Below are 6,000 nucleotides of genomic sequence, written 5' to 3' on the forward strand. Positions count from 1 at the left end.
AAACAATTATACTACTACATTATGAAATAATGATTTAGGCTGCTTGTCTTAAACAATAAAACAACTGAAGCCTTCACTGAAAGCACATAGTCCAGTTAACTTTTTTTTTCACTATTTGTAGGCTACTATGTAGGCATACTCAGATAACCATGTTCACGTTTGACTTGCCTATTAGTGACCTGGTTACGATTTGGTAGACCAGCACTATGCCGGTCATGGAGGCTGACGAGGGCCGCCCATAAAACATCTTTATTGAGGCAAACTGCATTAAAGTTTTCATGTGCTGTGAGACACGGAGTATCTGTAAATACAATCAAAGCATGTTATAGCATTTTACTTTATGTTCTCATCAGAATCACAATCAGCTTTATTGGCCAGGTTTGTTTTTAAATATGTAGTGCAAGGCAATTCAGTGCAATTGTAATTTTTAATAACAATATCATAATTGTACGATTTTAATGTACATGACGTAGATGAGAAAAACAGTGTTGACTTTGTTCAGGGGGGAGAGGGTATTTTTGCGCGTTCAACATAGTGACTTCTTGGGGAAAATAAAGCAAACGAGGGCGGTAAGACTTATTAAATTATTTATACTGATAGTACGATTGTCTGATCTAGCCTATACTTAGCCTACCCTGGACAGCTGCTGACAAAAAGTGAAGCTCTTTACAGCAAACGCTCTCGTTCTCGCTTGGCTTTGAGAAGCAGTTGCCGCACAGACACCATCTGTTTTGCCCCACTCTCGCTTCCTCAACTCTCTGATAATCTTCAGGCCTATTGTCTTCCGCGCTATTCTCCTGATTTAAGCCCACGGTGAGCTCGGGTTCAAACTGAAAAGGCTGAACGGCAGACGTGTTCATCTCGCTAGTCGCTACTGTCGAAACTCAGCTAGCTAGCCGCTACTGCTGCAATCCTGACAGTAAGCAACCTTTACACGTCACTACCCAGAATGCATTGAGACGTAAATAACTATGGCGGCCTACGAGTGAACGGATTTTCTTCTTTTTTTAATAAAAATAAAACAATTTGAAGTGTTTTTGTATCACCTTTTTATAGCTGACGCCTACGTTAATCTTATAAGGCCAACATGCCGCACAAGTCGGGGTTCCTTTTAATAACAAAAGAAATACAAAACAGCGCAACAGCACCTCGCGGATGACTGTCGCACACAAACAAAAAGCAAACACAAACTAAAACCCATGCCTGGTCCTCTCTCGTCCTTCACTGTCGTCGCTCCTGTTTTATATCCTTCCATCTCCTCCGTGGGACTCGAGGCCGGTGGGTCGACCAGGTGTCGCTCATTTCCAATCACTCCACCGGCCTCGCTCCTGATCGCACGTCTCTTGGCCCCGCCCCACTCGTCACATTTATATTTTTAGAACATAATAATTCTTTAAGGTAAATGAAAATTAGCAGTTTGCTTCAATAGTCTTTAGTAATTTACAGAATTACACTAATGAGGAAAAAAGGTAGAAACCTAAAGTACATACTATAATTCGAACAAATAATTGAGGGGCTAATCCTAAAATTGCAATCAGCAGTGTTTGAAAGGCACAAGGCTGAAATCTGTTCCTATTTTGAATGTGTGCTTCACAGTTTTGACAGCAGTGTGTTAGCATTTGAACAAAGTGCTGTAAATCCACAGTGTTGTGCAGGTTGTGGTTAAAGTCGTGGGATAAGTGTGTAGAGTTTTGAAAACTGTGTTCTAGAACGAACTAGAGTTTGGTCCACATGAACTTCTGCTGTGCAGACTGTAGTTAGAGTTTTGCACATGTGACTCCAGTTGTGCCCACTGTCGTTTAGCAATCGAAAAAAAACTGTAATAACAGAATTTTCATCTATCCCTTTAAGCAAACAGCAGCACTCTAACTGCAGCTGCAGGTTTGTTTGTTTATTTATTAAACAATCAGAATGATCATTATTATGGATATTTGATACTTTTTGAAAATTTCTGCTTCTGTTCTACCCTACAGCTTGTTCGTGTAACTTGTCATTCTTGTGAATATTGTTGGCACTTGTATGATGAATTGTTTGTGATGTGTCTCATTTGTAAGTTGCTTTGGATAAAAGCATCGGCTAAATGGTTAAATGTAAACTGCTTATCACAAATAGTGGGCTCACAAAATAGCAGGAGGCTGAAGTATGGTGATACCATGCACTTATATATAGAACATAAATGACTATATGCTGAAAACTACATAAGCATATTAACAGCAGAAAATGTTATTACACTTGGGCCTCTTTTAAAACATTATTCTTAGTTTGGTAAAGTATTTTATTTGGTGTCTTTTTAGATCAGGTCCTGTGTGCGTGTGTGTGTGTGTGTGTGTGTGTGTGTGTGTGTGTGTGTGTGTGTGTGTGTGTGTGTGTGTGTGTGTGTGTGCGTGCGTGCGTGCGTGCGTGCGTGTGTGCGTGCGTGTGCGTGCGTGTGCGTGTGTGTGTGTGTGTGTGTCTGTGTGTGTGTGTGTGTGTGTGTGTGTGTGTGCGTGCGTGTGTGTGCGTGTGTGTGTGTGTTTGTTTTGTATATGTGAGAAGGCCATTTGTAGTGCTGAAATTAAAGTGGTCTAAATGTTTAATCCTTCATCTATTTACCCAAATTTCCCCTGGGCTGACATTAGCAATCCTATTGACCCATAATAACTGTTTACACACAGTCAGGACTTAGTGACATACCTCTGTCTGCATTTCTCTATCACTCTGTAATAAACACAGTTGGTTCTGAAAGTAAGGTAAAATTTCCCTTGAGACGGCCTGTGGTCTCAGTCCCCCAGAGGTTTTGTTCCACATGACACTGATTGCCACATATGCTCACAGATACACAATCCACACACACACACACACACACACACACACACACACACCTCCTATTGTTTGTCACTTGCACACCTTCCCATCCTCTCTCCCTCACGCCGACAAACCCACTCAAACACAAAGAAAGAGGTCTGAAGCCGTCTGACCTAAGCCATCAATGATTAATGGACCAAGCCAAACCCATGGCAGATCAACCTGATGGCCCGACAAGCTGTGGGAGGTCAAAACAAGACCACTGCACACAAACAAAACATCAGCCATATCAATACTACACTGAGCTTGGCTGCAGATTAATGATATAATATCTGCAGGCCCATAAAAGATTATTCACAAAAACAACTCTTATTAACTGTACACATCCAAGGGAAGCCTATTCAAACAATTTTGTGAATGAAATTAACTTTTCAAATACTTTTATTTGGACTCTATAGGTTATAAGCTTAACATGTTTTCAATATGATTCTTTATATAGGCCTAAATATCTATAGTGTACTTATACATTAACTTTTCAAGTCATAATTTTTAATTTGCTTTGAATTGGCACACACACACACACTGTGATCACTGTAATGAAATTTGGTAACATTATTTTGATTTTCCCTTTTGAACATTCTGTTGTCACTAAAGCCCCTTTCACAATCACGCCTTCTGTGTGAACGCAAATACATCCCAGGATTGATTCCGGGATCGATCCCGGGTTGGGGACCTAGTAACATTGTCGGGTTCAGTCCCGGAGCAAGCTTTGTGTGAACAAAAGCCGGAACTAATGCCGTAAAGGGTGTGTGGCAGTGATGACGCACGTTATCATGCGACTCTTTTACAAGGTGTTTTGAAGGCAGATCAACGTTCGCGACGAAAAGATATGTATAAACTGTAATGAATCAGAGATCAGTTAGGTCTTCACTATCTGTGCTGAATCTGAGATCATTCGCCAGCTTAAGTGAGAGTTAATGTACCTAGCGTTTTAGACAAATACATTACACATCACATCCTGATGTCACTTGTCATTATGGGACCTTTACGGGTTGTGTGTGAACACACCTACATATTTGCGGTAATCACTGGCAGTGTGAAAGGAGCAAATTCTAGTGACCCAGGAACAATTGCCGGGACACATTACCCATGTATTTTCCGGAATGGCATTTTGAAAGGGATTTATATAACATTGCACAAATGTCAATTAATTGTAAACATCATTAGAGTATTAGTAGACTGCCTGCTTCATATCTGCTAACTCTGTATTGTAATGGTCTCCTAACAGACATTCTACTCACTATAAGTAACTCTACAAATGCATGTCAACCCTACCAGTCTACTTATTCACTACTGACATACTAATAAAAGTTAGTGGATATGTAGGTGCGTTGTAACTTACAGTCAACGGAATGTGTTAAAGGGACCATTAAAATAAAGTGAAACCTGAAAGGTTATAGATGGCAGATGTATTAGATCGCATTTCAAACATTGATTATTAACATTATCTAATGATTCTGGAAATGCTCCATATGTTGGGTGAATAGCATGTTCAAGGGTAACTCAAAAAACAAACAATTTCAGCAGTTGGGTGAATTTCTTTCAGAATTTTGTTCTGTTTTAATTTTGCTTCCTTAAAATTGAAACTCAGATCCTGCTTGCTGCCTCACATTCATTTCAAGTTCAGAGACTGAACTAGAATTTAAAAGGAATTCTAATTTCAGTTATAAATGGTACATAGTTCCATGATGTTCAAATTTGCTAACACAGATTAATGCCCTACAAAGGCATAATTTTAGTTTGTAAATGGCACAGAGGAGAGGTATTTAGTCAGAATTAATCTCTCTCTTTAGGCACGAATGATAGTTTCCTTTACTAAAAGAGATTGTGCTGTGATCTAATAAACAGATGGCTTTGCTGTGCATGGCGTGGCCATTTTCTGGAGAAATCCCTAATTAGCATAGTAGACTTTCAGCCGTCTGATTTGTTCCCTTTCAGAAGGTCGATTTAGGAGTGAAGCCCTTCAGGCCACGTTGGCAGAATAAACATATGGGTGACAAATAAAATCATTAAAAAGTCTTGGATGGCCCACACAGGGGGCTCAGAACAGCTCTTCCCGCTTATCCGAAATTTCATGCTAGTCATGCCATGAGGACATGTTGTCCTTAAGCATCCTTATGTCCTCATGCACTCAATACTGATTCAGAGCCTCCTTTAAAATCCTCTCAATCCACATCCAGTGATTCCTCCTCACATCTTACTTGGAGTGTATCGACTGCCTTCAGCCTTACTCCAGCCATATAAAGCACTGTGAAGTCGTACATTGATACACAAACTCCAACACATAAACAGATGGAGGACCTCGTGCCTTTCCTGCACAACTGCAGGTTATGAGTCTTTGATATGAGTTTTGTAAAAAAACTTTTATGTTTGTGTTAACCCTGTCCATCTGTTCCACCCAGGACCAATCGCTAATTAGCAGAACGCTGTTGTTCAGTTCTGGTTAATAGTAACCTGCCGATATGCGTATGTGTGGATGAGTATGTGTGTCTCAGTGGCAGTCCAGCCTGAGCAGGTTTAATTGATGGGGGTCGTCACACTCAGTGAACCCAGCCAAGCACCTCCCTGCTCCGCCTCCACGCATTACTGCTAATTGTCTGTGATGTCTCTCTCCCTCTATGCCAAAGACCTTCTCTCTATCTCCTCTCTATCTCCTCTATCCATGACTATCTATCTATCTATCTATCTATGTACTGGAGGCAAATACTCTTAAAATATATGTGAAATGCTAATTTAGATCCAACTTGGGCAGTAGTTTTCTTTTAAGGTAGTCATTTGTCTTATAATGTGAGGCATTTTAAACAAATGCATGTAGAATAAAGGATAACACTACAAAACGGAAACATGGAGAATATTAGGTATAAATACCTAATATTTATACCTAATAAATATTAGCTAATAAATTAATATCGAGCTGTGTTCAACCAAGTCTCTACATTTCTCACACACAACAACCTCTTTGACAGCAACCAATCTGGCTTCAGAAGTGGACATTCAACTGAGACTGCCTTGCTCTCAGTTGTTGAAGCTCTAAGACTGGCAAGAGCGGAATCCAAATCTTCAGTACTTATCCTACTTGATCTGTCCGCTGCTTTTGACACGGTTAACCACCAGATCCTCCTATCAACCTTTCTGGCAAAAGGCATCTCAGGAACG

This window comes from Carassius carassius, chromosome 29 (assembly GCF_963082965.1).
Source record: "Carassius carassius chromosome 29, fCarCar2.1, whole genome shotgun sequence".
Lineage (NCBI taxonomy): Eukaryota > Metazoa > Chordata > Actinopteri > Cypriniformes > Cyprinidae > Carassius > Carassius carassius.